We start from the raw sequence: 8,197 nt of genomic DNA, 5'->3' as shown, positions 1-8,197 counted from the left end.
TAAGATTTTCTGTCCTTTAATTTCATTGACTGGCCTACTGTTCTTCAATTATCGACAGGGTAAAGAGCATTGATTGAATCATTTCCATTTTTGCCATATATTAAAAATGTACTAGTCTTGTTACATGGCTGTCGAGATTTCCAATGTCTGTTTGATATTTTTCATGAACTTTTGTATACTAGGTTTTCTTGAGGTGCAGTATGAAACAGCATCCAGATCCAGCAGGAGATCATCATCGTGAAATACATTCTGGAAGACTTGAGATTTTGCTGTCTCCCTGTTTTAATTTTCTAAATGATACCTTTCACCAGACTGTTTCAGACCATCTCATTTCTTCAGCATTAGAAATTTCATGTGGTGAAAAAAGCACAAAGGAAACAGAGTTATCTAAAGTATTCCTTAATCACTGAATCAACTCTGAATCCAAGGAGAGAATTCACTTAAACAAGAATTGATCAAATATCCCAGAGACCATTATATTCATTCTGATACTACACTTGATCTTAGCCAAAAGGCTGAGAAGCGATCATTCTAGACAAGTCCAAATTGACTATAGGGTTGGAGAGGAACACAAAATACCTCCAACACATACATTAGTTGTTTGCCCTTCCTCTCTTGCCTGCTTGTAATTTCAGTCCGCTGGGTACCAAGAACATGGCCTTTGTTTTCATCTTTGTTACTCAGAAGCAAGAGAAAAGGGGGAGAACTATTTCAGAAAAGCAAAGTAGAAATTTTTAAGACCTTCTGACAGCAGTCTCCACTACTGCTACAATATTGTGTGTCAAAAAGTGTATCCTTAGTCTTGTCAAGACAGGCAGCCTTATAGAGGAGTGGAGACCAGGGCAGGAGAGGGGAAGGCTAAAAGGAAAAATCAGTTCGGAGGCAGTAACTAACCTGACTATATGAACCATATTTCTCGTTCCTCTGAGAGCTAATGGCAAAAGCAGCTTTGAACAGTTTGCACGCTGGGGATGAGTGCATCCTGAGAGAAGCGAAAGGAAGCCAAATCAGATGATTTCCTAAATAAAGCTTGACAAGGAATCTTTAATAACTGGAGAACCTAAGGACCACAAAATTCACAGCAGCATTAGTAGGATGAATAAGGCTGGTGCAAAACTGAGCATGGAAAAACTCCAGTGACTGACAAAAACCCTCCACATGATATCATTAGGAACCACTGTCTCAAAATAAGAGTAAAGGAAAAGAAGTGTTTGACAGCTTTTATAGCATTAACAGAGCTCTTTTAGTCATGGCAGTGCTGCCCAAATCTAATGGGGCATATGTGTAAATAAATGTGTGCTAATAAATTAGTAAAAAATATTTACCTAAAAAAATTTAAGAAACATGCACATATAAAAGGTGGAGGTGGCAAAACCCACCTAAAACCTAGACAAAAGCAAGTTGAAAAAGCTATGCTCAGCAGTCAGATTAACTCTTATTTCTTCAAAGTTGTCTCTATAAAGACATCATCTCTCCAAATAAATATTCCAATAGCACATACTCTGATTAATACCCAAATTAGAAACTAAACAAGAGAAAGCCAAATATTATGCAAAAAATCAGCAGTTATATAAAATACTAATGACCTTTTACTGTATTTCACAAAGAATAAAGAGTTATGTAGTCTATTTTCATCAGAATATTCCAAAGTTCCAACGATGTTTGTGCTCTGTACTTGCTTTCTGAACAGCAACACATACAGTGATGTTTAAGGTTTCCATTTTATCAATAGAGATATTTTATTTTGGAGTAATTACCAAGTGTTCATAATCCCTGCAGGCTCTAGCAAATCTTTGGATTTTACAAGAGACAGAGTGACTTAAGACCTAAAAACCTACATTGAGGATGGCAAATATTATCTGGGTTGAAAATAAAAGCTGAGTGCATACCACAGAAAATTCATGCCTTTTCTCAAAAAAAGAAGCTGCTAACACACAGTGCATGATCAGGGACTTTAAGGCACTAAAAAAATATAAAATCTGAGCTCTAAGGTCTGGCAACAGTGATAGCCATGGGCACATTCTTTTTTAAAATATACTTTTATAAGATTACCAGATATTAATACAAACAAAAGTGTTTTCAAAAACATGCATCTCTTCTTCATGTTGAAAGCGTGCTCACCTTCAGTTTGGGAATCATTCACTGAACAGCCTACGCTGAAAGCCAATTAAATTGCTTTCAGTTCAGCTGAGAAAAAGAAAGTCGTGGTTTGTTCAAATGGCCTATTTGGAGAAACTTCAGGATTGATCCTTTTTTCCGTTATACCAGCTTTCCATCAATGCAACTCTGATAGTGTCAGTGTAGCTACACCGGCAAAACACAGGTTTAACTGAGGGGAGAATCAAACCCTTCACTTGTAACAACTTCTGTCAAGAGACCAGACTAAGTCACTTTAATTGAGTTCCCCTCGCTTTCATTGTGCAGAAACAAAGCAGGAATGAAAAGAGATCAAAGAGCCCTTATTTGGAACTAACATAATTGTGTTCCTTGGAGAGAATGGCGAGCCCAAGATTACTGAAAGGAGATGGACTCTGAATATATAAACTTGACAACAATGAAATTAGACTGTTTTAAGACAAAAATGGCACATATCGAGAGATTTATTTTAACCTTTCATCATTTTGTTATCGAAGTAGTGTGTGTTCTAGTGTCTCCCTTGCTATTATATGATATGTCAGCTAAATTTCTCTTACATTTCAGCTTGTGGCAATAGCTTCCATCTATATATTACCTTAAACACCATTTCTAACAGACTGCAGTAGTCTGGAAAATTTTCATTTCCTAGTGAAATTTTAAGAACAGCTTTTTAGTCTCGTAAATTCTGTTGTGAGACTTGTATAAAATGGGAGAATAACACTTTCCATATCTGAAGAGAAGGTACACAAGGATAAATTGCCATGCAAAGTGTAAGTCAGAGGAGAAAAGGGGAAAAAAACATTTGGCTCTCTGAAGAACCAGCTAGCATGTGCCCTTGCCTTTGACTTCATCACTTCATCATGCAAAGGTGAAAAAAGGGACAATATAACTATATATATGCACAATAATGAAAGTCCTCTAAGCTAATACAAGTCCTCATGTAAACAAATCATAAAGAAAACTCGGCGTTTAGGACTCGAAAATAAAATTAGAATTCTTGAATGCATCTTAGGAAGTTAAATATTCAAAACCTGTTTTGAAGATCTGGGAATGTAACGCCATGAAACAATCAGCCTTCAAAACCTGACATTTAAAACACTATTCATAAGACTCTGGGAGGATTCAGAAAATAACTGGGTCTTGGTAAATTTAGCAAATCCAGAATCGGTTCAGATACACAGAATGCATGAAGCAGTACAGGCAATATACACAGATACCTACAGTTCTAGCCAAATAGATAGTAGTATTAGTTGTGCATGCACATCTAGTACTGCCATGTAGAAATTTAACCCAAATGCGATTTGGTAGATAGCCCTGTACCAGTAATATGGTAAATTTAACCATTACCAAGGTTCAGGATGCCATTACTGACCAGAAATAATCATGGAAAAGTCTGAAAGAAGCAGAGTTTATTACCCAACTAGACCAATGCAGCTCTCCAGGCCGCACTGCCCAGGCAGCCTGTGGATACCCCTGGACCCCAAGCAGCGATCATTAGACTCTTGCTCTGCTCAGCAAATACTGGCAGCTGCCTCTGCTTCCTCCTCTGTTTCCAGAGGCAGCCCAACAACACCTTATGAATGAGAATCTAAACTTGTTTCTGCAAAAGCCTTTCTCACTGTGAAGAAATCAAAACAGAAAATCACAAACAAAAAGCTCAAGTGACACCCTGAACAACAGAGACAAAATAGAGTCCGTGAGTCATTTATGGGTACAATCAATTACAAACATAGCACAAGCTCTTTCATCAGGTCAGAACTGTCAAAACACACTGAATCTGCAGTGTAGGCTAAGTGGAGCTACAGAGGCATGATAAAGGATTATCTAGTAGAAGAAAAGACTTTTTAATGTTTTGAAGACTGATAAGGAAACCATTGCTTGGAGCTATAGTAAAACTATTGCTTGCTGACATCCCTTCCAATTGTGAAGCCAGACTGCCTGGTACCATTCCCTTAAAGGTGTGGTTAGCATGAATTCTAGCTCCTCTCCAGGGTTAAATCTCTAAACAACATCAGAAGGAGAGAGGAAAAAAGAGGAGGGAAAAAAAAAATTAGTCAGTTATGGGAGCAAGATAGCTGGAATGAGCACACAGTGTGGCTCACAAAACAGGAAACAAACCCAAAACAAAATGAAAAACAAACAACCCAAACCCAATGAAAAACCCCACACAGATGCACAAAATAGTGGAAAGAAGGCTTCACAGGAAAGACAGCTAAGAACACTTCACTAGTGCATGAAAAGAACAGGGGTGGGGAGTTGGCCCCAAGTTTTATCAGAGCGTTTCTCTCTTTAACTGAATAACTCACCCAGGATTAATTTCAACCCAGCTCTCTAGAGGCTGAGGATGCTTCCAGCCTGCAGTAATTTACCTGGTTTGCACACAGGTTAAAAAGAAGGTGTAGCTTAAATTTTGACTAGAACCTGTTTATTTTGCAGTAAGGCTGAAGGCAAAAATCATTGACCTGCTGAAAGCCCTGCAATAGCCTTCTCCTGGTTCTAGGAGGGTCAACAAGCAGGAGAAAAGAGCAGCCCAGAGCACAGCAGCTGTAGGAAATGCTTTTGGGGGCACATGTGCTGGTAGAAACAGAGGTACTATAAGAGAAATAAGACTTAATTGCAGGAATTGCATTATGTTGCTAGGGGCTTATCAACATCCATACATGCTGTTCCAGAGGTGGACACAGCAATATGTATAGACACAAAGGCACTGTCAAAGCAAGTTGCTCAGCAAAGATGTAAGACAAAACCAGGCAACGAGGAGAGAGCAGCTCCCTATTCAAACTTCTGCCTGGCTTGATAAGCATTGGTGCAGAAAACTGTTTAAGAGGAGGAGAAACAGCTATAAGACTTATTTTCTCAGAGAAAGAGGAAACCACAATCAGGTTGCTGTTGTACCTGAGGAGGTATAACAATAGGAAAGGCTCTTTCAGAGATTGAATCCTGACAAGAGAAGATTCTGTGTTTTCTGTTAGAGGCAGGAACAATTCACCTCATTATTTTAATATAGTCAATTGTATAAAGGTTTTCCTTTAGACTACTCAGTGAGAGACTTGTCATAAATTCACAAGGCCAGAAGAAAATATCATAGTACATTTTATACATTTGCAAATGAGGAGACAGACCAAGGAGAGAGGTTTAACCCTGGAATTCCCTAAGGAGGACGGGTTACTGATACTGGCATGTGATCACTCACCAGTATTTAAGAAAAGCAGCTTGACTTTAGCTAATATATCAAGATGAAAATTAAGAAGTAAAAGCTTGCCAAACACGTGCTACACGCACGTCTTTCACAGATCCAGATGATTTTTATTAAAATGTTTGAAAAATAAATTTTAAAAAAACAACTAAAAAATAAAAACTATAAACTATAAATGAAGAAATTGTCTACCAGATTTCCCTCCTCACCCTTCCCCAAAATTACAGAATTGCCTTGCAGTAGCTTTACTGCATTGAATTACCCAATTATCTCCTAAATTATAAAAGGCAAATCTTCACCACCAACTGTTCCTAGGGCTGCCAGGATGTGCAGTGTTGCAAAACTGGAGCAAAAATGTAAACAAAAGAGCCCTACTGCACAGGGAGGCAGGCTGTCCACATATGCCAATCCCAGCGGCTTCAATCAAAGGAGAGATTGTTTCACAAATAAACTAAGCCAGTGCAACTAATAAACTCCTGCTCTAATTACTGGCTGCAGATGTATCAACTGAAGCAAATGAGACGCAGGCAGCCATTAATTATCTAATGAGGCCAGCAGTGTTTCTGATGAGGTGGGGCTGATTAAATATTAAACAGTAGCATATGGTGAATGCCAAGAACAAAAGACTTGAATCTGACTCTCTCTCTCTATATATATATATATAAATACAACATTGCATTTAAAAAATCCCCCTTTGCTAAGACAGAAGAGCAATCTCACTCTGAGAAAGGTAATTAGAGCAGAAATGGAAGCACAAAACTCAAAGGGAGTTTAGCAAGATCTGACTTCTGAAGGTATAACTCAGATGAAAAGGCTTCACATTAAAGGGATGCCAAAAACATTTAGGCATTGCAGCAGTCATCTCTTTGTTTAACCCTTCTTAGTTATTAAGACCTGCAATTGTTTTCTTTTTTCCCCTGTCCCTTTCTTCCCTTATCTTTCACTGGAAAAGTCCCAGGGCTCACTCAAATAGCATGAGCAATATCTAACAAATCCGTCCTTATAACACAGCTCACAATATTCAACCAAGAAATGGTAAGTATAAGAGGGAGAATGCAATCATTGAAATGTAATTAGGACCAGCTAGGTATGACAGACTGAACTGAAGGAAAAGTCTAACCTTCCTCACACAGATGCCAAGCCCACTGAAGCCAGCTAATCCCATCAGACTTAAATGGGCCACCTACAGCTAGCACACCAGAGAGTTGAGATGAGCCACATGTGATTTTTTTATTATCATTTTTTTTCCTCCTGTCAGCTGCTCTGACCTTCATCACAGACATCCAGGGATGCAGCAGCCCCTTGCTATCCAAGAATTCCCCCTTCCAGAGGAGGCAGGAAGCTGAACTACTGAAAGTCTGTTCATCTTCTAAGAAGCAATCAGCTACTGCTTCACTACGAAATGCTTCTGGACAGTTTGGTTGCAGTCTTGCCCCTGTGCATAATAATGTTTCAATCTAACAACTCTTGGAACTGCCAGACAGGTTTGTCGGTTTGCTCCCCGCCATGCAAATATGGCACATCACTCTGATTTGTCCCAAACTTGTATCAAGCTGATCTGTGCACCCACACAAGTGATCTGTGCACCCACACTAGATAAGAACTTATTTTTGTGTTTGAGGCAGAAACTCTGATCTGGCTGCTGGAAAGCTCTGTCTGGACTCCAAGGGAACCAGAAATTTTCAAAAATCTTGAGAAACCCTTTAAAGTTGTCAGGACTAAAGACAGGAAAAAAAGTTCAGGTATAAAGTAGACTCATAGCGAGGGAAATTGTGCCTGGAATTGAAAATGGCCACATGTGATCAGAAACTTCTGAAGTCTGTTTTTATAAAACTCTTAATAAGCCAAACAGCATTCGCTGTTTATTTCAAAACATGCTTAGATGGCAGCCACTCGTCACATTTTACATTGTTACAGTGACAACAATGCAACTGTCCTAGATCCATCCAATTTTTAGCTGCTATTTAGTTAGTTATTGAAACAAGCCCATTTTTATATCAGGCCTTCATGAAGTAACATAAAGAATCAACAAGTCATTATTGATTACATAGAAAGAGATAAGATTTTTAGAATACCTTTGCTATTACAAATGGTTTCCCTAAATATGAAAGAATGGTTCTACCCCATCTGCCTTTTTTTTTCCTTCTCCTTTTTTTGATAATACCCTTCTTTATTATAATCTCCTTAATATCCATCTGCTATCCTTTAGGCTAAAGCTTCTTAAATTCAAATATAGGGCTATTTTTATCACGGAAGAATATGTAAAGCAATAGAAACATTTTAATGGATTTTTGTGCCTGTGGCCCTTTTTAGCTGAATTTCCATAATGAAATCCAGTTACAGACATTGGTGCTGCTACAGTTGGTTGTTCACACAAATAAAGAATGAACATTTTTGTCTTGTAAACCAACCCTGTAAAAAAGAGAGTGCAATAGCTACCTACACAAACCACGGGATATTTTTCCTCTGTTCCTGCTTTAGTATAACTGCATATAGCTGTATTTTTACTCCAATAGGGCAGAACAATCGAGATAAAGTCACAACTCTACATTTAGGTTATAAATAAGATGTATAAAGTCATTTTCATAAGTAGCAACTAACAAAATGAGGATGCTTTCTTTTGTGCATAGTATTCAGGAACATCAGAATAGCTTCATAAAAACAACTACATGCAACAACATTCACAGTAAATGTCTGTGTAAGCTACTTGTATTAAAGGTCTGGAAAAATATTTTTCTAATAATACTTTAAGGGTACCTATTCTTCTCTATCAAAATATTTTATTATTTTCCTATACTGTAAATGGAGCTTAGTAGAAAACTTAGTTTCTTGCATCCTAAACATTCCTAAAATTTAAAATGTTTT

At 37.9% G+C, this 8,197-nt stretch overlaps 1 pseudogene; it reads right to left on the bottom strand.

The window, feature by feature from the left end:
• Positions 1–373: 373 nt before the first annotated feature.
• Positions 374–527, bottom strand: LOC136108949 (U2 spliceosomal RNA; annotated as a pseudogene).
• Positions 528–8,197: the final 7,670 nt, after the last annotated feature.

This window comes from Patagioenas fasciata, chromosome 15 (assembly GCF_037038585.1).
Source record: "Patagioenas fasciata isolate bPatFas1 chromosome 15, bPatFas1.hap1, whole genome shotgun sequence".
In the NCBI taxonomy this organism is placed as follows: domain Eukaryota; kingdom Metazoa; phylum Chordata; class Aves; order Columbiformes; family Columbidae; genus Patagioenas; species Patagioenas fasciata.
The sequence above is the reverse complement of the archived record's forward strand: the minus strand, read 5'-3'. Positions and strand labels throughout refer to the sequence as shown.